General features: G+C 40.0%; 1 pseudogene; it reads left to right on the top strand.

The window, feature by feature from the left end:
- Positions 1-10643: 10643 nt before the first annotated feature.
- On the top strand, positions 10644-20429 carry LOC121319574 (annotated as a pseudogene).
- Positions 20430-25616: the final 5187 nt, after the last annotated feature.

Here is a 25616-nt window from a genome sequence, read left to right as displayed (position 1 = left end):
TAAAACAAACTATTTGAAACTTGGTTCTAAACTGTAAAGTATTTTCGTTAGAGTTTCATTTGAATAAGAGGCTTATTGAAATGCATAATGTTTGTTATTTCATGAAGGGGGAGTATGGTGGAGGCTTCTTTGTCTACAGACTCTAGAGAACCGCTTAGACAGTTGTAACAAAGCATTGTTTAAGTCCAGGGCAAGTACCGGTCATTTTCAGGTGGCTTCACAGACCCAGAGTAGCACTGGACTACAGGACCTAATCAGCGCTGCCAGATTTTTTTTTGCAACGCCTGCCAAATTTTGGAAGTAACCAGCCAAAAAGTAGCCAAATTGTGTTTTTTAAACAGCCAAAAACCTGTACTTACATTTAAGACTTAAATATATATTACAAAAGCATACATAAGTGCTACATATTTATTTTAAATAGAAAAATAACACAGGTAATTAATGTTATAAACTATATATTTATTTATATCTATAAAACAATAAATACAATAATACATTATAATTATATTTGTACTGATTCGCTTCTTAATTTGTTACAAATTAACAAAAAAAAAAAAAACTTTATTTCTCCCTATTTTACAATTAAACAAGAAGTGTGGGCATTTGTGTGATTTGTCATTTTATTGGATGCTGATTTGTCATTTTATATTTATGCCTTTCTAAAAATAAAACAATAAACAAGAGGAGTAATTCTAGACATAAATAGACAGCACTGCCAGGGCAATCTTATTTTCTTCAGCGAAAATCATTTTAAGCATTTTCACCAACTTTTTCTGAAGTGTTTTTGCTGTTCTGTGGAAGCATTTTTATTTGTAAAAAGTTATCACGGAGAGAAAGGCAGCACAGCCCAAAACATCTTTGAGAGAGTTTGTGTCGAACCTGTGTAAGTTTCCCGCCGAACTCAATCTGACAAGCAGCCTGCTACCCTTCACACACAGACACTGAAAACTTGATCTGTTATCCAGCAAAATATTTTCCACATTTTTCCTTATTTAAATAATATTTTACTTTATTGTAAATCAATCAGAAAAAAAAAACATGTAAACATTACTTCAATTAATTAGCAATATCCTTTTTTATCATTTACAGTTCTCATTAATAGCGATTTACATCTAAAAAGAATGACATACGATATTTATACTATCTTATTAACAGAATCTGTTTATAACAATCCTTTTAGTTAAGTAAATATCAGAAACCAAACTCAGTTTAAAAAATAAACGAGAGAGAGATGTTATTGGACTGATCAGAAATTTCTAGGTTACTTACCGTAAACCCTGGTTCAACATTAGGTATGGGATATTCCTGCCCTTCGGTTAAGTATTGCTGAGCTCTCTATACCAGAGCTACCGATATGCACATTCCTGGGGTGATGTACTTGATCCCGCCCACCGAGGGGATAAAACTGCCATCCAAAGGAAGCCATTTCTCTTTTTTCATCGAATCCGTGAGGGAGACCGATGTGACCTCGCTGGTTGGTGGCCGTCTTCTCTTTCAGGGAACCAGGGTTATGGTAAATAAGCTAACTTTCCCTTTCAATTCAAAGACAACCATCAAGACATTAGGTATGGGATAGTGGCAGCATATGAGGGACGCACAACACTACCTAACCCAGAGGTTAGTGGTGTGAACTTATACCCTCAAGGACCAGTGTGCCTACAGAAGGCAAGGCAGGGTCTACCACATTAATACGGTAGAACCTGGTGCAGACCAGCTAGCCGCAGTACAAATATAGCACATTGAGGCACCTTTGAAAAGGGCCCAAGATGTAGCCAACCCTCTAGTGGAGTGTGGAGCTACCCTACCAGGAGGGGGCAAGCCAGCACCATCATACACAGTTGAAACTGTGTCCACAATCCAGTGTGACAGAAGCTGCTTAGAGAGGAGCTGTCCTAGGGTCTGTGTTCCATGATAGACAAAGAACTGGTCAGATTGACACAGAGATCTTGTCCTATGTACGTAGCATCTCAATGGCCGCACTGGGCAGAGGAAATTCAGTCTCTCACTCTCTGTTGAAGCAAACGGAGTGGGATGGAAGGACTCCAGTTCCACTGACTGATTAATGTGGAAGGCTGTGATTCACTTGGGGAGGAAAGCAGGGTTGGTGTTCAGAGACACCCTACTGCCATCCTCCCAAATACGCATGCAGGAGCTGTGCACAGACAGCGCCTGCAGCTCACTGATAAGCTTAGCGGAGGTGATAGCCTAGGCTGTCTTCATAGACAGGTACTTCAACTCTATGGAGTGTATGGTCTCAAACAGGGCCTTTGTGAAAGCCTCCAGTACAATATTAAGGCTCCGTTCGGGGAGAACAGTCCTCCTAGGAGGGCTTAATTGCCGCGCGCTTTTAAGAAAACAGGTAGCCAAAAAATGCGCATCCATAGACATTTAATCTATGGGGGCATGGTAAGCAGAGATAGCCACTAAATACACCTTCAGGGTGGAAGGTGACCTTCCAGCATCAAGGAGAAACTGCAAGATGACTGGCATAGGGCAAGATATGGAGTCATGGCTTCTAGCCAGACACCAAGCCTGAAAATACTTCCACTTACAGGTATATAAAGACCTATTGCAGTCTGCACTAGCGCTCTGCAGAGTACCCACAACTGCACCCAATAGCCCTAGGGCTAGCCAGCGGTCCCTTTCAGGGGCCAGACCCATAGCCGGAATCTGCCCCGGTTCCGGGTGCCAAAGAGAGTCTTTCGCCTGACTGAGGAGATCCAAGCGAAGTAGGCTTGCACAGGGTCAAAAACCATACTGTTCTGGGCCACCTGGGGGCTATTAGAAGAAATGATGCTTTCTCTAACCAGACTTTTTCGAGAAAAGCCGGGAGCAGCGGTATAGAAGGGAAAGCGTACAAAAATGCTTTGGGCCATTCATGCGTTAGGGCGTCTACGCTGAGTGGACCGTAGGGAGTACCATAGGGAGCAATGTGTTGTCTCCGCCAAGGCGAAGACATCGACTTGCGCCTTCACGAACTGTTCCCAAATGCGCTCCACTATCTGAGGGTGGGGTCGCCACTCTGACGGATGCAGGCTGCTCCTGGAGAGGAGGTCCACTGCTCAGTTCACCGCTCCGGGAATATGCGTCACCCGTAGAGACAGCAAGTTCCTCTGAGCCCATGTCAATAGCCTAAAGGCCATACGATACAACCCCGGGGACCAAAGGCCCCCCTATTGATTGACATATGCTACCACTGTCGTGTTGTCCATTTGGATCAATACATGCGTACCGCTCAGCACTAGGAGGAAGTGGTGGAGAGCAAGGGACACGGAGCTAGGGAGAGGCCAAATGACAGCACAGCAAACTCGTACACACTTTCTTGAAAAGAGAAGCAGAGATACTTTCTGTGCTCTGGATTAATGGAAACCTGAAAGTAAGCGTCCCATAAGTCCACGGTGGTGAACCAGTCGCAAGGATGGTCAGACTGGAGGATGTGACGGTGCATCAGGATTTGGAACCTTCTTTCTTTTAAGAATCCGTTGAGGAGCCTCAGGTCTAAGGTGAAAGCTGCCATCCTTTTTTTGGTACCAGAAACACCTCGAGTAGTAACCCTCTCCGTGGGAGGTGGGGTCTACAAGACGAATGGCTGCCAGCCTTCAGGGACCCTGCTCAGGCTGCTGAGGCTGAGGCAGGGCAGTTTGGGGTGAGTGCTTAGGATGCTGGCCCTGAAAACAACTCCTGAGATGCTGATGTGTGGACTGACCACAGCCTGCATTCCCTCTGTCTTCCAGTTGGACCCAGTTGTCTGCTGATGTGCCCTGTATGCGATGCCTTAGGTCGCCCAGCAGAGCCATGGGGACTGGAACTATTCTAGTGACAGTCCGTGTCTGAGGAGCTTGCAGAGGCATGGGGAGGGAGCAACTTGGCCACCTGCCGGGACACCTTGCATTCCCGGTAGGATCTCTGTAAGATCTCCTCCATGGCTGGCCCAAAGGTATGTCCTGGGGATATGGGTGCTTCAAGCAGCACTGCCTTATACGCTTCTGGAACTCTGGCTTGTGTCAGCCATAGCTGTCTACAAGCCACGATTAAGCTGGCCAGGCTCCAGGCTCCAAGCCATGATTAAGCTGCCCTTGGAGACCAGAGATCTGTAATAGTGTACTGGACAGAAGACGTAACTCCGTGGCCACCGGCTTGAGGAGCGGGCCCTCGTGCATTACACTGTCCAAGTATGCAGTAAGCACACTCGCTGTATTAGACAGGCGAGTTGCCTGCACCTCTGCTGCATAAGATGTGTCTCCATCACCCTACATTGAGGGTTCGGGCACTCTGCATCTCTAGTTAAGCCAGCCACTGGTGGGGCCTTAACCAGGGCTGCGATGGTGGAGTCTACCGGGGGGAGCTCTGCAAGGCCAAGCTTATCCACACCTTTTAAGGAGGCAAGCGGTGTGGCCTGTTTAAGTATGCTAGGACCCAAGGCCGGATGATCCCAGGAGGAGGGTACCTCCTCCATGAAGTCTGGGAAAGCTGGAAACTTCTGAGGATGAGGAACCATCGCCTGTGTCCGGAAAACAGACCCGGGTGGTTCTGCCGCTGGCGTCCGGGGGACCTGCTGGAAAGCTGCAGCGCATCCCATAAGTGCCAAAACTGAGCTGGACAACAGGGGGGCACTGGCTTCTGAGGCCATCTCGAAGCTAGCTCTGGTATAGAGAGCTCTGCAATACCTACCCGAAGGGCAGGAATATCCCATACCTAATGTCAAGGGGGTTGTCTTCAAATTGAAAGGGAACTAGTCCTATTAATTCACAACACAAGCACTGCCTACTTCTCTGTTTTGTTTGGTTGTTTGGAGGGCATTTAAGAGGGTGCAGGGAAAAGACTGGGAGGATTGGGGAAGACAAGAGTCTGAGAGAAGGTGGTGTTCAGGGGAGACAGAGTGAGAAAGGCTAGGGTAAAAGGAAACTACTACCGTCATTTATTTTCATTTTTGACTCCCAGTTCACGTTATGATTTTATTTTGTGATTATTGAATTATTGTAAAAATAAACTGCTTGAGCATCTACTCATGGTTGCAGTCTCATTTCTGTCCCAAAAAGAACTGAAACACTACAATATATTGATGGACATTACAGAAGAAAATGAGATGTCCTTTTTTTTGGAATAACATGTTACTTCTCAAAAATGTGTTTTAATATTAGCCTTTAATAAAGGAAAACTACTGCTTTAATGAATTTTCATGTATTTATATCAGTGCAATGAAGATTCTTCATTGTAATAAGAAATATGTTTTTTTAACATTTACATTTTATTTCTATTTCTTCATAAACAAATAATGTTTTCTGGAAAATGTAAAAACAGAATATCCCAAAAACTGGGCTGAATTCGGAAAAGCAAAGTGGTCCAGAATATGGGAGATTATCTAAACACCAAATCGGCCCAGAATTTGGGACGTTATCTGAAAACCAAAGCAGCCCAGAATTTGAGACATTATGAAAGCAAAGTGGCCCAGAACCCTGAGAACGAGCAATCTATAGGTAAAACTGTGATTATATTAAAGGTAAACTAATGAATCCTGTAACAAAACTGTAATATTAGGCAGGACATATATTTGCAATAAAAATAAATCACGCAAACAATTACAGATGTATCCTATTTGAAAGAAAAAAGTAGATCACCACAGAAAGCCAATTCTTACATTCGTGCATAACACGACAATTTATATAAAGTGATAGTTTGTTATATTAGTACAGCAAAATGCCACATTATATTTTAATTGAAAGGTTTTGGAAAACAGATCTCTTGCACTCTCACTCACTCCCTCCAGTGTTGCCAAGTCTTACGAGAAAAAAAAGTGGCACTGACTTTCAAAACAAGTCCAAAACAAGCCCAGCCCATTTCAGAGGGAGGGGAGTGGGGGTGTTCTCACGAATTCCATATTGTTTTCTAATGACGTCCATATACATTTTCAGGCCCATAGGCAATGGAGTGTGACGTGGCAGCGTGCAATTGGGCATCTGGAGGGGTAAGAGTGGGGGGCCTTGTATTGTTAATGCAGTTTTAGGCAAGGTAAGAACCCACTCTTTAGTAGACACTGGGTGTGAGCAGACCTTAATTAATGCAGCTCTCTTGGGCCGTGTGCCATGGCAGCCAGGAGGCCAGCTGGCGATATCCTGCATCCATGGAGATACGACAACATACCCCACCCTGAAAGTATATTTATCGGTAGGACTGATAAAACGTCACCTAGTAGTTGGGGTGACGGAAAGGCTATCACACCCAATAATTCTGGGTCGGCAGTCTCGACCGCACACGTAAATGTGGCAGAAAAAAAGAAAAAGGAATGAATTGGTGATGTGTTTCATTTTCAAGACAAAATGTTTTCTCCTATTTTCCATCCTAGAAAAACGAATAAAGAGAGAAGGACTGCAAAATGGGTGGGCGAATCACTAAACAAGGCTGGGGTCTAGTGGGAGAGTGCTCGGATGGTAACAAACACGAGTCAAAGGGAGTCAGAACACAGTGTGATCGAGAGGGCACGATTACCGGGCCATCTAGGGCAGATGCTACTCCAGCTTCTCTCAATATACCAGACATGTGTCACTCAAGTGCAGACATAGTGTGGGGCTAACATAATGACCCGTCACTAGCGCACGCTTGGGGACAGGTCTGGTCTATTGAAGGTAAGGATATTGACGATGCTGTATTTCTGCACTTCAGTATCAAGGGGCAATTATTGTATAGGGTAAACCTAGCCGCGGGCACAGGATAGCCTGTAACACAATTATTGGTTCTCCCTGTTTTGTCAGCCCAAGGTCATGAGGCTGGCGCGTGATATCCTTTTTGTGGGGCACCTCGGAATTGACAAAACAAGGGAACAGATATTGGCTCGATTCTATTGGGTAGGACTTCATACTGATGTGTCGAAATATGTAGCCGCATGCCCAGACTGCCAGTGAGTAACGCCGGGTAGAGTGTGCCCCGCCCCTTTGGTTCCACTGTCGATTATTTCCACCCCCTTTGAACTCATTGCAATGGACATAGTGGGCCCTTTGCTACCTTCTGATTCCAGGAATACACATATATTAGTGGTGGTAGATTATTCAACATCATACCCAGAGGCAGTTCCATTGAGGTCCACTAGTGCATCTGAAATTGCCAAAGAATTAGAGCAGATTATGGCAGAGTAGGGATCCCCAAGGAGACTTTGACTGATCATGGAACCAACTTTCTGTCTAACACATTACAGCAAGTTTACAAATACAAAAAATACATCCTATCAGGACATCTCTTTATCATCCACAAATGGATGGTTTAGTGGAAGTTTTAATCAGACCCTAAAGCAGATGCTGAGATGTTTTGTAAACTAAGAGCAAAAACATTGGGCATCGCTTCTTCTCTGCCTCCTTTTTGCAGTGAGAGAGGTGCCGCAGAGTTCGACAGGGTTGTCCCCCTTTGAGCTCTTGCCTTGCAGCATCCTTGATCTGTTGAGAGAGGGGTGGGAGAAACACCAGGCCAGGACAACCTCAAATCGTCTCAGCACCGGCAACAGCAGCATTGCAATAGAAATGCATTAATTCAAACCATTCGACCAGGAGACAAGGTAGTGCTGCTGCTTCCCTCCTCAGAATCGAAATTATGTGCTAAATGGCAGGGGCCATATGAAGTGATTTGGGCTATAGGGAAAGTGAATTATGAAATTAGACAGCCCAATGGCCATAATGAATGTGAAATTTATCATGTAAATTTATTAAAGCCCTGGCAGGCAAGGGAGGCCTTATTTATAGCCCCAGGCAATGTAGGCCCCTGTCCAGAGACCCCTAGCACTGAAATCATTTTGATGGGGGAACAATTGATTCCAGATCAGCAACTGGAGCTGAGTAAGCTTATTGAGGAGTTCAGCATTTTTTTTTCTGACTTGCCCGGCAGAACTAACTTAGTTGAATATGACATTATCTCTCCACCAGGTGTCACAATACGAGAGAGACCGTACCGGATCCCAGAAAGTGGTGTTCGCAAATAGGTATGGGGCAAGCTCAAACTTGAGATGATTGAACCTTCCAGGAGCGAGTGGTCATATTGTCATAGTGGCCAAGAAAGACGGCACCAACCGCTTCTGTGTAGACTTCCGGACGGTAAATGCTATTGCCAAGTTCGATGTGTACCCTCTGCCTCGGGTCAACGAACTTCTAGATAGACTGGGAAAGGCAAAGTTGATCTCCACTCTAGACCTGACAAAGGGATTCTGGTAGATCCCCTTAACCCGCAGCTCTAGAGAAAAAAAAACGCATTTTCAACACCAGAAGGGCTGTTTTGCTTTAAAACTATGCCGTTTGGGCTACATGGTGCGCCTACTGCCTTTCAGAGACTGATGGACCAGGTTATTTATTGCTCCACCTGGCAAGAGCATTTGCTTAGGATTCCAGCCGTCCTTCAGTCTCTAAGTGTAGCCCTGTTGACAGCTAACTGTGAAAATGCATGCTTGCCAAAACAGAGACTTAATATTTGGGATTTGTAATGGTGAATGAAAGGGTGAAACCCGTCGTCACCAAAATCCAGGCTTTGGTTGACTCGGCGATCCCCAAAACCAAGACTCAGGTGAGGTCGCTACTGGGATTAGCCGGTATTAACGCCGCTTTTTCTCCCAAGTATGTCACAGTGGTTAACCCTTTAGTTGACCTCACCAAAAAGAGTGCACTGAATTTAATTAAATGGTCAGTAGAGTGTCAGGGGGTGTTTGATACTGTTAAGCGAAGACTCTGCCAGGCCCCCACCTCATCACACCATATTTCACCAAGAGATTCATCTTCCACACTGATGCGTTGGATGTAGGTTTGGGTACGGTCTTGTCCCAAAAGGTTGACGGAGTAGATCATCCAATATTGTATATTAGTAAAAAGATGCTCCCTCGGGAGTGCAACTACTTCCTAGTCGAAAAGGAGTGTTTGACCATCAATAGGCCACTCACTCTTTACAATACTACCTGCTGGGACATTCATTTGATCTTGTCACAGTGGTACGTCGTGCGGGAACGACCACCAAAATGTGGATTATTTTTCCCGGGAGGGGGGGGAATAATGGGAAAGGTAGTTTCAGCCAAGTGTCCCTTTGGCTCCACTCTGAGCGGCATGATATATGACAGAAAGACAATGAGTCTTGGTGGTAAATTTCCCTCCTGACATGTGACAGCACTATATAATGGGAACAGAGTACGCTGGACTGCTTGGTCTGACATTTCATTCATACGGTTAAAAGGAAGTTAGTAATTTAGAAAAGGGTTAGGGTTAGGGTTAGGGTTAGGGTTAGGGTTAGCTTTGTGGTCCAATGTTGGACCCTGTCCGACATCATCGAAAAGACGTAAAGCTGAGGTCTCTAGTCGTTTTTTTCTCCGAAAAAAGTCGAGAAAACCATTCAATGGCCAAATGAAACCAAATAAAATAAAACAAAATAAAATAAGGGGAGTGTGAGCAATAGCCCTAGCAGCTGTGTCATACAGAGATAAGCAGATATAAACAAAGGAGGTAGTTGCTTCCGCATCCAGTGCTCAAAGAATATCACAGATATTTGCATAGCTTTTTGAGATGTTATAGTAATAAAATAATGACTTGGATCACATTATTGAGGACTTTGGTGATAAAATGAGTGATCAGGAGAGGATTTATCAGTATGCACGTCTATAAAGAGGTATGTCAAAAATACAGCGAACATGGGGTGGGGATGGCTGGAGATGCAGTACTGATGTTGTTTAGCATTGCAATGCCTTTTAAACTGGTTTTACTTGGAAAAAATATATTTTAAACATCGTGTGTAAAATAAACAGCACGTGTGAAAATAAATTGGACCTGACATGCTTGACAGGTGCTGAATAAATGGACCACAAAGGGTTAACTCATTGGCCCAGAAGGGAAATAATGTGGCAGTCACTGATTGGAGGAGTGGCTGCAATCATTTACCAAGGGGTCATGAGTGATGGTGTAAGTAGGGGACGAAGTGAAGTAAGCTGTTCCTTTGTTTTGGTTAGAGAAAATAACCTGGAAGGACCTGTGCTTTGTGTATCCATATCGTGAGAGTTTGTTTGTCTCTAATTGTCTTGTTATTAGTAGACAGCTAATACGTTTCGGAGCTGCTGCCAAGGGTCAGCACAAACCCAGAACAGCACTGCACTTGTATCACAAATAACTATATTTGCACCATGAGCACCAATTCATGCATTAACGGACTTGTGTATGTGTTTTGTGTTTTGTGTGAGTGTATAAAGAACAGGACTATTATTTTGGGACAAACCTGGAGACTAAAAATTAAATAATACACGCCGCTGTGTTACTTAGCATAATTTATTGTTTACTGTTTGTTTTGCTGTCAGGCACTGGACATACAAACCCATTAAACAATTTAGCTCCTGGATTATAATCTTCTGTCTGTTCATTGATCACATCATCCGCCACACTGTTAACTACTTTGCCACATAACCCCACTTTTTTCTCTGTCTTCCCTAGAACTTTGCATAATGCTAATCATAAATGTGTTTGTAAAGTATCATAGTGCTAATCTAAATGTATTCGTAAAGTATCATACAGATCGTATTTACTAAGTTTTTGTTTAGAACTATTACTAAAAATGTTTGATAAACTGCATCGTGGGCTTGTGAATTCAGGTGGTTACAGCTACTATACTGTACTTCAGAGTACACTTGCAAATAGCTTTCCAAACAACTGTCAAAGCGTCTTTATTGTAATTCTTTATGTGTGTAATTCTACTCCAGTGCAAGTTCACCTAGTTACTTGTGTCTGAGCAAAACCTGTGTCCATCCTTCACTTATGCCCTTTGGAGCGATGAAGAGACTCTGGTGTTAATATGCATAAGGGCAGTGGATATGATGAGGCAGCTTGATACAATGTGCAACACAAACATTGTTTAAACCACTCTCAAAAATAAAATGTGGTGTGGAATTTACGCAACTTATTTCTTGTCAATCAACAATACTACTCCGTATTCCATTTCTTTATTATGCAGAAGCAGTCATACAAGTACAGCACAAATGAGGATGCTATATCTTGGTATAAAGAGATACAAAATAAGCTAATGAAACAAAAATGTGATACAAAATAAAAGTTCACAGTCGGGTTACAAAAATAGCAGGATTCTCTTCATCTTCATCTTCAACTGTTCTCTGCTCATATAAACAGTATTTGGGGGGTTTTCGCGGTTAACAGCACGGGAATCTAAGTGGGCCGTCAGCACTGTCCGTGGTCCTGAAATTATATTGACAATTTTTTTTTTTTTTTTTTAAATCATTAAACAAGAACCCCCATTGGATACTACACTAAAGAGCATTCATTAATAAGCAAATGTAATTTAATTTTAGTATTTCTTACTGAGCGCTGTAATATATATTTACTACAATCAAAAAGAAAAGCAGTTTGCCGGAATTGAGACTTTATCTTATTCTGACCATGTACTTTCAAGTACGTAGCTGTAATACTGGTATAACTTTAAATTGTTTCATTTATTTTAAAACCAAATAAAGACATATAATCTTTAGTCTTGTCGTTTAAATAAGATTTGTATAACAAATAATGAAGTCACGTTATTATTTTGTCTCACGTGACTGTTTCCATTGCTGAGAGAGAGAAAAACAGATTGCTCATCCATCAGCGTCAAGGAGCACGACATCTTGTTTCAGTCAAGCAACCTATTACCAGAGATACAGCAGACGAACGGTGGTGAGAGTCTCAAGCATGGCTGGAATCTTTGATCTCTTGTGTCTGAACAAAATTCTGTTCTTACCAACAGGATTCCAAAGAACAATGTCCTTCCATTTGATGTTAAATGAGGGGGTATGTATATGTTATGCTATTATTGATGCGATTGTTATCTTCTTAATGCATGATACTTTGTTTAAAATAATTTGTTAAAAACAAACAAAAAAGAACACTTGTTTGTTGGGGAGGGAAGTGTGGCTTTGTTATTCTTGCGGTGTGAATTTCCAAATGCAGCTAGTTTTAACAAATGAACTTAATACAATGTTAGAAAAAAAAACAAAACAATAAAATTATAAACATGTTCACAACTTGATCGTTAAAAGAGACATTGCATGCAATTCTAAATTAATGGCATTGTTTTGATAATTAAGTATATTCCAGGGAAGGCAGGTGTTTTGTCATGTTTAATGTATTAAGACATTTAATTAATAGAATTGTACAGGAAATCAGCGTCCCCATATAGCGTTTGTAGAAATTCACATCATACATTCGGTTGTCAAACATATACTGGTGATTTATAACTGCATACTTTGATATAGTAAATCATTTTTACAATCTACAATATATACCACCGGCACGTGGCAGTTTTCTGCAGCCTACGTCCTAAAGCAAATGTTAAAATAATCAACTGAAATGCTAGATATTGGCCGTAACTGTTTCCACTTAAAATCAGAAATCCGAAAGGTCGTATAATGTCTTGAGGTTCCATCATTCGTAAGCCACAACATGATTGGAAAGGGTTTTAGTATCAGAAAGCTCCTGCAGTATTTTGTTCTGTTTGTTTTCCCTAACCAATGGCAGTTAGCACATTTAACACCGTTTATTTTAGTATTGGGCTTCTAGAATTTGCTCCCGAAAATGTACTGTATATATAAAAATCAACTTAAAATGTTCTCCCTATCAGTAATGCAGGTATCAGTTCTCGAGGTTTATTGTAAAAAGGTGCATCCTTCTGTTGCCTTATGATAATTGCTATATATATATATATATATATATATATATATATATATATATATATATATATATATATATATATATATATTTTCAGAAATTAGTTACTATTGTTATGTGATCAAGTAAATTAGTATTACTTCATTGTATTACCCTACCTAAAGCTTAACTATTACTACCACTTTTACTGGTTACTCAGCTAATAGGACTGATAATAGCTTTCTCTTTTACTTCATACTGCTGGACTACTATAAAATGTGACCCAAATAATGTATTCATTATTCGAGATACACTAAATAGTCATTTCTGATAATTTAGTTTAGTTAAAAAAAAAAAAGCTGAAGTTTTTGTTAAAAAAAATCTGAAAAAAGTTTCATAGTAATAATATTACAAATCACACACTGTTGAAATTTATAAAATGAAAACCTAATAAGACATGCAATAGTATTTCTATGGCCAAAATATAATACAGTGTATATTTCATTCTAATTCAGTAGAATTTTGATACAGAATTACTATATCCCAGATATATTCTTTTTAATGTTTGATTGTTTTAGAAGAAAAGTGTTTATTGTGTAATTGAAATAATCCTGCAAAATACTAATTTAGATATATTAATCAAAAAAACCTAAACGTAAATAATTGTAATTGTTATAAATCAATTGATATCGAAAAGCAGATCACCATTAAATAGATGCAAACTTATAAAGTATGATCAATGTTTCAAAGTATATGTTTTTATTTATTAATTGGAGAGCAAACATCTAACCATTGTGTTTGGTTCATTTTTTGTGAAGCAATTATTTTAGGTACAACTGGTGCATTTAGACTCTTGTTTAACCTCAGCTTTCTATCAGAGCCTTTCTGTTTTTTTTATTGATCTTAACAGTGGCAAATCTTAATAGCGTTGCTCCTTAACTTCATCAGCTGGTTCCACAGACCCAGTCTGGACCTAGGTCCTGGTTAACCGGGTTGCAATACCATGTAGTGTGAAATCACGTACCTGGGTCAGACCTGAGTTAACCTTAGGATGTGGGTTGACATGCTTTGACCGGGGTTGAGCAAGACAAAATGCGTGACAGGACGTTCATGAGCTGACATAATAACAAACAGTCTCACCTGTGGTTAAAGTCACACCTCCGGTGAAAAAATGGGCTTTTGACTCCCTAATGTTACTCTGGATAGTGGTCCGAGATCGATGCTAATCCATGTCTGCAAAACCAGATGTAAATAAAACTTTGTACACCTATGGCCAAAAGTTTTGCATCACCTAGAATTTTAGAATTGAGACATAATTTAAATAAAAACTATATGAACATAATTTTAATCTTTCATTTAACATCATGTAATCAAAGAAATCACAAAATTTTATTTTTATTCCTTTTTCATTAAGTATATGGGAAAACTACAAAGTGGTATTACAAACTACTACAAACCGTTAACCAAGATCATGTCTAACTAACCTGCTTGATCTTTTGAGGATGCAACATCAACAATGAATAATTGCAAAGCATACGACTGGTTTATTTAGATTTCCAGAAAGCTTTTGACAAAGTCCCGCATAAAAGATTAAATCTCAAACTGAATGCGGTAGGGATTCAAGGAAATGCATACACATGGATTAGGGAGTGGTTAACATGCAGAAAACAGAAAAGTACTGATTAGGGGAGAAACCTCAAAATGGAGCGAGGTAACCAGTGGAGTACCACGGGGATCAGTGTTAGGTCCTCTGCTATTCCTAATCTACATTAATTATTTAGATTCTGGTATAGTAAGCAAACTTGTTAAATATCCAGACGACACAAAAACAGGAGGAGTGGCAAACACTGTTGCAGCAGCAAAGGTCATTCAACATGATCTAGACAACATTCAGAACTGGGCAGACAATAAAAATGTGCATACAGGCAATAAAAATGTGCATTATAAATATTATATGGGAGATACTGAAATTGAATAAGGAATCTATGAAAAAGACCTAGGAGTTTATGTTGACTCAGAAATGTCTTCATCTAGACAATGTGGGGAAGGTATTTAAAAAAAGCCAACAAACTGCTCGGATATATATTGAAAAGTGTTGAATTTAAATCAAGAGGAGTAATGTTAAAAATTTACAATGCATTAGTAAGACCTCATCTAGAATACTATGTTCAGTTGTGGTAACCTTGCTACAAAAAGGATTTTGCTGTTATAGAAAGAGAGCAAAGAGCAGCAACCAGAATTATTCCAAGTTTAAAAGGCATGTCATATGCAGACAGGCTTAAAGAACTGAATCTATTCAGTCTTGCACAAAGAAGACTATGCAGTGATCTGATTCAAGCATTAAAATACTAAAAGGTACCGACCGTGTCTACCCAAGGACTTTTTCAACCTGAAATAAGAAACAAGGACCGGAGAATTGTGAGGGTCTGGAATCAACTCCCCAGTAATGTTCTTGAAGCTGACACCCTGGGGTTCTTCAGGAAGCTGCTCGATGAGATTCTGGGATCAATAAGCTACTAACAACCAAACGAGCAAGATGGGCCGAATGGCCTCCTCTCGTTTGTAAACTGTCTTATATTCTTAAAATGATAATGTGGTTTGTTGTATCAGACAGTGGAATTAAACTAATACAATTATATCTGTATATTCAGTTTCTTTTTTTTTTAAATTGATAAACATACTGACATTTGAGAACTTCATTGTCTGGGTACACAATGTTATTCAGAGGGGTTTCTTTTAAATTAGTCCATTATAAGGCATTCTGTTTTTGTGTCTTTCTGGAATTGTTGATATTTTGGTTGCCATGCTTTTGGTTAATTCTATAGGGTGATGCAAAACTTTAGCTGTAGACATTACTACCTCTATTACAGCTGTGGTGACCATGTAGGTTTTTGCAGAAAGCCTGCCTGATTGGTTGTATATGCCAGTTAATAAACATATGCCCTAGAACATGCTTGCTACTCAACCATTTTTTTTTTAGAAAAGCCTATTCAAATTCTCATCCACTATTCATTCTGCAGACTTCTACTCTAAGTTTTAAGGTAAAATTAATCATTTTGAATAAATTCAGGGGGACATTTATGTAACATTCAAATGCTCCTTGCTCAGTTTTCATTAATTGGTGAAGCTTCACAGACAGATCAGTAAACCATTGTTGAGTGACTACAAAGCTGCTTCATGTTATCTACCTGTTTAAATGGTAGAGGTCTATCAAGGGCTTATTCATAAAATAAATGGGTTTGGTCGGTCAACTTAATGCAGTGGACATTAGCTTACAACACCAAAAAGCAGACAATTCAAAAAACAATTTTACAATTGTCAGTTTCTTCTTGAGGTGGTTGCTAGCACAATTCCTAACTGTAGCCACCAAATATTATTATCCCTCTAGGGTATCCATACAGTAGCTGATATCTGAAAGACTGAAACTTTAATATGCAGAGACTTGAACCACAGCTGCAATGGTATATCCTTTAGCCAGTCAAGCTTAACCTGTCGGCTGGTGAAAGAAAATCAAAGCCAAAGTATCTGACTCGTGCATTATTTATTTATTTTTGTTTAAATTTAGTTATCACCAATGTTTTTTTACAATGGTTTTCTCCCCAATTTGGAATGACCAATTGTTAATTTTATCCCAGTTCACTGCTACAAACCCTCTGGTGACTCGGAAAAAGAAGGCTGGAACATGCGTCCTCCGAAATGCGCTCCTGCCAATCTGTAATTTTACGAACTGCAGATCCACAGCGAGGCCACCAGACCTATAGTGCCGGAGGACAACACAGATCTGATAGCTTCACTACAGAACCGCAGGCGCCCTATTGGCCACAGGGGTCTCTGGTGCACGGTGAACTGTGGATTCCCCCGCCGACCTAAGCCCTCCCTACCCGGGTGGCGCTCAGCCAATTGTACGCCTGCCCCTAGGAACCCCGTCATGGTCTGTAGCCTGGATCTAAACCTGCGATCCCCAGGCTATAGAGTGCATCCTGCACTCCACGCAGAGTGCCTTTACTGGATGCGTCACTTGGGAGCCTCTCATGTGCATTAATAATGTAAATCTGGTATCCTTATTTTCTTATGTCCACTTGATTACAATTGATCTCTGCTAAATGGTATTTATTAAAACCCTAAAGAGTATTTTGTATTGTTGCTGTTGTTTAGATTCTCTTCATAACATGTTTAACTTACAAGTTCATCCGGTATGTCAGGTGTAACCATTAACCTGCTCCCCTCAACACTCTGCAATGGCTGTAAGAAATACACCAGTAAGAAATACCACTTAGAACAAACATGGTTCTTACATTCACTAGGGCACAATGTTGTAGGGGGGCAGCTTAGTGGTTCCATTCTGCTGTACAGGGTGCTTAAAATATCTGAGTTTTAAAGAGCCACCAGGATGTGATGACTGAAGCAGAACAATGATCCTAAGTTAATCTAAACAGAAGAAGAATTTGATAGTTATGGTATTTCATACCACACAAGATCTGTTAGAATCCTTCAAAGCTCCTCAGAGCTTTCCTGGTCATTTTAATCACTGAATCATTACTGAGAAAGAAGCTGTGAGCATTCAAAGTTGTATATTTACAAAAGCCAGCCTGTATTTTCTCTTTAAAACTAAATTGTTCCTGAAATTGCGCTGTGTACTTTGCTTGTCAGAAAGGTGTTTTTCATTTAATTGAATCTTCACTGTGGAGCACAATTCCCATAGGGTGCAAGACATGATGAATATCTAAACTAATTGGAATATGGTATAAACACACATTACCAGTTACTCACACATTACAATACTTGAGCATGTTCTGTTTTAATTCACGTAACTTGGTTATGACACAATTACCTCTTTAAAAGCTTGACCTACCCTCACTGTATTCAAAGTAATTTGTGTGGCACTTCTGCCAGGTCTAAAACACACACTTAGGGTAACATCAGGTAGTCCAAGATTAGTGCTAATCGAGGTCAGTGGAACCAGCCATATTTGTTTTAGTGAATTTCAAGAAAATACAAAAGCGGTAGCAGACTGTATAGGACAGAACAATAAATAAATAAAAACCTACCACTTGTAGCACAAACTGATTAACTGGTTATGCAGACAGCATCCCTGATATTAATTCTTTAAATAAAAGCTACTTCATCATGTTGACAGTCGATTCCCATCACAATAGGCAAGACTGCAGATCAGATAGGATTTGATACAGTCTGTTTGGTTGGTTGGTGCTTCCTTATCAAAGACTGGAGTTTCTGGTGTGATGACTCTGAGGTCTGCAGAACAGAGTTTGCTGCACAGTAACACAAGGAAACTAGCACAATTAGGTTTCCAGTCATGGCTCTATTGTACATTTCATTCCCTTTCCATTATCCCTTCTGCTATTTTAGTCCTGGCCATTTCTCAACAAACTTAATTTACTTGTGACATAAGACTGAAGACACAGAAGCAGAGACTGTCCAAACACTACAAGGGTCCCTGGTGTTAATTTGGGAAACAGGGTTCAAACTCTACCCAATTTATAAGGGAATTGCCTTTGAAGGAAAGGTGTGAGTTGTAATAGCGGTTGAAGCCTACAGTGTGTCAGGAGGAATAATTAAACTGAAGAATTAAGAGGGATCAGAGTGGTTCCAAACCTTGGGCACAACAAGTTGCCGATCTTGGATGGCATTTACCTTTTAGCTCACATGGACTAGGGAGGTAAAATAATCTGGGCTTGGTTCTCCACACCACTGTGCCCCTGCTGGTCAGGTACAAGACAAGGCCAAGTGGAGAACTCCAGGCTATTTTCCAAAGTTCAGTAGCTTGGCAGCTTCCACTGGTTTGGGTCACTGAAAAGAAACCTCCTCATGGTTTGGTACATAGGTGACAGGTTGGAATATTGGACTTGTTTTTGCATTTTCAGCATGTGTGTCAATATTAAGACGTTTCATTCTCTTCTTTTCCCCTCTAGATCCGATTTTTAAATTTAAAAAACAAAGCCAAAAATGGTTTATGTCCAGGAAATGGATAACTTCAAACCCTCCCTGGATTCAACCCTCCTAACATTCCTCTTGTTCCACAATTCTAGCCAAAGAGAGAATTCCACATCCCCAGCTATCATCAGCCCTGTGGATTACTATGTAGAGAACAACAAAAGGAACACCTTGTATGTTTCCACTTACCAGCTCACGGCAGGAGAGGTGGCAGCAAGCAGCCTGGTCTTTGGAATATTTTGGCTGGAGTCTGTTTTTGGGAATGCACTTGTTTGCCTGGTGATCCATCGCAGTCGTAGGACGCAATCCACCACTAACTACTTTGTGGTTTCCATGGCCTGCGCAGATCTGTTCATCAGTGTGGGCAGCACCCCATTTGTGCTTCTGCAAGTGACTTCCGGACACTGGATGCTGAGCAGTGTGATGTGCAAGCTGGTGCGCTATGTCCATTATCTTTCCCCTAGCGTCCAGATCTATGTCCTGCTCTCGATCTGCATGGATAGGTTCTACACCATCGTCTACCCCTTAAGCTTCAAAGTGTCCTGGGAGAAAGCCAAGAAGATGATCCTAGCTTCCTGGATCTTCAACGCTGCCTTTGTGTCCCCTAGCTTTTTCTTCTATGGTTAAGAGTTGGACAACCATTGCAACTTCTTCCTCCCGGGCACTTGGGAAGGAATCTTCTATGGCATGGTCCATCTGCTGGTGGGATTTATGGTCCCTTCCACACTGATAATCATGTTTTATCAGAAGATTGTCAAGTACATCTGGAGAATAGGCACTGATGGCAGGACACTAAGGAGGACAATGAATATAGTACCAAGGACTAAAGTCAAAACAGTCAAAATGTTCTTGGCGTTCAATTTAGTGTTTTTGATTTCCTGGATGCCTTTTTACATAGCTCAACTCTGGCACCCCAAAGAGATGAATCTGAGACAGAACTCTCTGGTTTTCATGGCCGTCACCTGGATATTTTTCAGCTCTTCGGCCTCCAAACCCACACTCTACTCCATCTACAATGCCAATTTTCGGTGCGGCATGAAAGAGACCTTTTGCATGTCCTCTACAAAATGCTACCGGAGCAAAGCCTACACCATCACCACAAGCTCGTGGATGGCAAAACAGAACTATGTGGGAATAGCAGAGATTCCAGCAGATGCAAAGGCTATCACCAAAGACTCCATATATGACACCTTTGATAGAGAAGCGAAAGAGAAAAAAATGGCCTGGCCTATCAATTCAAACCCTCCTAATACATTTGTGTGAAAACTAAAAACTAATGACTGCTCTTAACAAATGATATGCACAATAACAACAACAATAAAAAAAGATCTGATCTTTTACGGCGTTTGTCCTTGTTAGAAAGCACAGAGCCTCCCAGTGTCTGACTGGTATAATATGTTTTAGAAAGAATAGTTACTGGAATGTCAAGACAGTTTAGCCAAGGGTTTTTTGTGTCCAGTCTGTCTTGATCGTCCTTCTACTGTAGAGCAACCAAGGCTACATAATGGTAAAAGAGTATTTTAGGAAAGGCAACCTCTGCCTTGAAGAGGTTGTATTAAACTGGAAAGAGGGGAGCTGTAGCCACACTCCTGAACTACAAGAACTTTTCAATTCAACTACTCCTACCTGCAACTAAGTTGTTTTTAGTTTAAATAACTGCTGTTTTAGAATAAAATAGGGGGAAAACATTGCACTCACTTCAAAATTGTACCCTTCAACATCAGATGCTATGCTGTTTTACTAAATGTGTTTATGATTCACTGCCTTGTTTTTTTAATTTACATTTTTAAATATTATGAACCTGTCTTTCATTTGTGTGACCGTTGCTACTCGTCCCAAATAGAGGAATACATCTCCTGTTTTATATACAATTAAAGTTTATCTTGAGATTTATTAGCATTTTGTGATCCTACAAAATGTCCTATTTCTCTGTCTTACACTACGGCTTACCTGTAAGACAAATAGTTTTTGCTGCCTCATTATAAACTGTACATACATTAATATTCTGTTAAAATGAACATTTCACAATCAAATACCATTATCTTATAGGGTTCCTGTGATGGCCCCTGCGTAGCTCCTGGCTGTGTAAAGTTGCCTGTTTTCACTTGGGATTTCACAGGGAGCAATGCATTGGCTTTGGCACCCACGCAGGTTAGGGAGGCAAAATGATCTTGGACTATTTCTCATCACTGCACTATAGTAGACCTGTGACAGGGTCTTCCACGGGTCACACGCGTGTGGGTCGCCGCTGTTCAAGCATACAGAGAGACAGAGGGGTGTTGAAACGCCGGCACAGGCGCGCAGGATTTATTAACAACAAACAAAGTGAAAGTAAAATAAAGGCGGTCATGTGACGTTACCAGCGATGGTAACGCACAGAGGACAGATACAGAAAACCGTACAAAAAGTGCAAAATAAAACACAATACACCAAACTATAACTCAAAAGGTGCCGTGAAAACGGCAGGCCTTGCAGCAGCTCCGATCACAGCGATCGCCATGCTTTTATCTTGACGCTCTGTTGAGACACGCCCACCTGCCTGCTGGAACAGCTGATTGCTTTCAGCTGCTGCTCCACGCAGACCGGTAATCGTCCCCAGCGGAGCGCCACAGCAGCTAAACAATTAAATCAATTGTAACAATTAACACAAAAACATACAATAAACTACATATTTCACTGTGCAAGGCTTACGCTTTGCCACAAGACCCTACTAGCTAGCTCCCTGATAGAGGGGCCGTTGGTTTGGTCGTGGGACCAAGGTGCCCACTGACCTTCAGCTTCTGTGGGGATTGCTATGGTGATAATTGGACATTCTAAGTTGGGGAGAAAAAGAGGGGTACAATAATTGAGTTTACAAAAAGATTTCGTTAAATATTGGTAACCTTCATAACTGTAGAACACTCAATAGTGCTGAATTTAGAAATACTAAACTTGATAAATTCAATGACAAAAGTATTTTTCTTCAAAATATTTATTTTAGTTTTTACCATTAATTGTAAAATCAGTAAATACAATTTCTAAAATGTGTTTCTAACATTTAAAATCTGAGGATAAGGGAGCAACTTAGCACTTGACCAAAAGCTTAGTACATCTGCTCCATCCCATGTAAAAGTTTACCGCAGTAAAAGCATAGCGAAGTGTTAGCAACACCAGGGAGGCAAGCATGGCAAACCAGCGAAAATGATGGTAAATTCATAGTAAAAACATGGCAATAGCATGGTAAACCTACAAAAATGCTATGCAAAAATACAGTGCTAAACATTTCTAAAGGATAGTCCTGGAGTCCTTTCTCTGTATCATCACTTGTGTGGGGGTTTGATTGGAAGATCAAAATAGAGCAGCGTTTGCTTTTTTAAACTGCAGGCTCCATTTTCATCTTCTCAAAGGAAATTTCATTTAAAATTTAATACAAAACCATGGAGCCATCGATTCCCCACAATCCCCTATTGAAATTCTCTCCTTTTATTGAAATTTGTTAAGCAAAATATCTGTCCAGGCTTGTTCCTATCTACACAATGTTATCATCGTGCAATGATGGAAACACAAACTACAAACTCCCATTGTGCAGGTCACTGCTGACTTCTTATTGCACCTTAACCAAACATTGTATTAAATGGCCCATATTTTAAAGCATTTCTTCCCAGATAACACATTTCTTGTTTTTGAAGGACAAATGTTCTTTCTGGCCGGAAAGATGGCCACCTTCAATCCAAATGACACTGTCCTATATAATTGTACATCTCTGCATTAAAGTAATTGCAGCTAAAAAATGGTTCTATGAATATTACTTTGCATTTACATTAAGTACATAGGCCTCAAATGTCCCGTTTTTGAAGAAACATGTTATAGAAAACATATTTTCTTTTTAAAACAGATATGTGACACTACACTAGGTTAAGGAAAGTACCCACTGTCCTTCCAGCAATACATGTTTCTGGCTGAAAGCATTTTAGTCAATAGGGGAAGCAGTTGATTGGTTATTGACAGGAAAGAAGTTTATTGCGAACACAATTTATGGAACTATTTTGTTAGCTACAGTTACTCTAAGAAGTTCAGCAGATGAAGAATATATGGTAGCAGCTCAGACTTCACTGAGGAAACAAGATTACAATTCATGTGGGAATATTTAGGCTTTAAGAGCAGACTAAATATGGTTTTAGCTACTAAAATCAGATGAGCATTGATGGGCAAAATGGCCAGCTCTTCTGTTTTGTCCTAATCAAGTATGTTGCCTAAACAGACACATGTCAAGCAGGTATGGTACATCTGCAGTAAAGTCATTTTTACGTTACGGAGAAAGTCAAATAAAAATTGGTACAATCCTTTAATTACAGGGTACACCTGGACTGTACTCCTTCTGTAGAGTATGTACTTTTAATAGTTTTTTTTTTCTTTTTTTAAGTGTTCAAATCATTTGTAATTTATGCCTACTGTTTTTTTAGGTACAGTATTAGATTTTAGAGTACCTCTGTAATACAGCACACTGTATAATCCAGCTTGATTTTCTGGTCCCAACTGATGCCAGATTACAAGTTTTACTGTATATTGAAAGAAATGGATAGCCACTGTTAATACAATTACAATACCTCCATAATGGATGTTTTAAGAGTCTCATCCATAACTTCTGTTCGACTTCACACTGGAAGAGTGAATTACCTAATTCTCCCTCCTGAGGTTCAAATTAATTGCTTTGGGAATAAACAGGCAGCCCCGAATGGCCTCCTCTCATGTGCAAGTTCGTTCTTAAGTGATTCTTAAAAGGAGACAAAGTTAACCCTAGACAATACAATAATCAGACCAGGGAACACAGTTGGAAATGAAGTGGAAATATTTTGGCTACAGCTTAGATAGCAAATACTGCTTCCCTACTTGGTGTAGTTTCAGTTTTACAGAACTATAAACAGAAAGTGATAATGGAATTTAAAATCCTTTTCCACTGAACAGTTGAACTCGTACCACTATCTAATATTGTGTTGATCCTACAGTAGTCCATGTAAAGGTGACCTAGACTCAGTACAGCTGTTGAATGTTTGATGGCAATTATCAATGCAATTGCCATAGCAACAGATCAACAATAGCTAGTCTTTAAAAATAGGCAATGGAGTGCCGCAAGATTGAGAACGAGACCCGACTTTGGGTTCAATCAAAACAGAATCCACTGAGCAGCAGCAGGCCTGACATTTGTTATGTTCCCTGTATCATTCTTATCAAATGCAAAGCAATTCTGTTATTCAGGCTATTATAATCTACATTTATGAATGATGTAGAGAAAAAGGCACGATCAAGCACGTGCCACAGCTGCTAGTAGTCATACTGGTAGGTTGCTCCAAGAGATCAGTTGTCAGAATGTGTTAGCAAAGGCAAAGAGAGAACTGTGGATGCAAACAGTTAGTCACGATAGAGAAGCTGGGTTGGAAATCTTCAGTGAATTCTGTTCTCTAAAATGATCTACATATCATGTTGTACAGTCCCATCAAATACCATACAAAATTAAATGTTGTAACAAAGTAAATCTAAGATGGTGAAGCTGGAACATGTTTCAATACTTGTTGATTTTGACATAGAATGACCTAAAACATTCTTATATCGGCATTTCTTTCTGGTGAAGCCAAGTAGTCCTACTGTATGAATTATATTGCTTTAGATGTAATAGGAATCCACCTGCTTTGCACAGGAAACTATGTGGAGTCAGAGAAGCCTGGTATCTGCATCGCTGAGCTTATAACACTATCAAAGGATAAATGAGCATCAATGGAGTCAAAGTGAAAACAAGGTCTAGAAAACCACAAGATTAAAACAAGAAGTCTCTTAAAAATGTTGTTTTGTTCTTCAGACGTAAACAGGGTTATTTTCTTCTTTATGGTTTTTATTTTGGTCTTTCCTATCAAAGAAAGCTCTTTGGTCTAAGACTAGGTGGTAGACAAGCAATGAGACACAACTGCTAATTTCAAACAAAGTTTAATGCTATAAACTGTAAAATATAATTCTACAGTTTCTCTTTCCTCTAACAGCAAAAAATACATATTTCATAACATTTTAAATGCTTGTAAAAATATAACATTTGCCACGTACAATATACTCTTAAATACATTTACATGCCATTGAAAAAATATAAATGTAAGGGACAACTTATTAATTTACTTATTACAAATCCAAAAGAAGGTGATTTGTTCCTTTGCCCAGACTGGCATTAAGACTTCTTGACTATCAAGGCTAGTCTGTGTAGAACAAAACCAATGTTTAAATGAATACATACTATGGTTTGATTCTCTATTCACAAACATATGCTTTTTATTTATTAATGAATTTAGTGCTAACGAAATGCAAGGGACAATGTCATTGGCTACAGTCAGACATCATGAGAGATTTCCCTCACACCTCTGGAACCTCGTCTCAGCTCTTCAGAGACCATTAATCATTTCACTTGTGAAAGGAGACCATTTCTACAGACTTGCTGAGGTTAAAGGCGTGAAAGGGAAGTGAATTATCTACTGTGCCACCTTTTTGGAGAAAAACTTAAAACCAACACTACACTCCCCCCCCCCCTTCACTGCTTTATTTACATATTTATGGTTAAATTTTTATTTTTTTTTTAAAACTAGTATAAGTTCCAAATGTATATCAAACTTTATTAAGTTTATCAAAACAGCCTGAAACAGATTTGTGATGTTTTAAGTAATTGTATACTCATGTGAAAATGGTATGTAAAGTTAACCTCCCCAAAAAGACTGGATCAGTTGGTCTTAACAAAACTGCAAGATTGAAGTGCAATGGAACAAGCACCATTCCCTTTTACACAACCTCCAATAGGAAGCAATGAGGCTAGTCTCTACACAGAAGGGGTCTTCTTTTACTCAGACGCAGATCACAGCTCTACTGTAAAGGATCAAGGCATCAGGAAAGACTACAAAGCATAAAAGAACAGTCCTATCTTTGATATAAAGAACAATCAATATAAAAATACATTTATGTTAACATAAATACAGTACTTAAAACACTGAAAAGTGCATTAACATTTTACCATAAAACATA

Source organism: Polyodon spathula, chromosome 8 (genome assembly GCF_017654505.1).
Source record: "Polyodon spathula isolate WHYD16114869_AA chromosome 8, ASM1765450v1, whole genome shotgun sequence".
NCBI classification, from domain to species: Eukaryota; Metazoa; Chordata; class Actinopteri; order Acipenseriformes; family Polyodontidae; genus Polyodon; species Polyodon spathula.
This window is presented reverse-complemented; position numbering and strand designations above follow the sequence as displayed.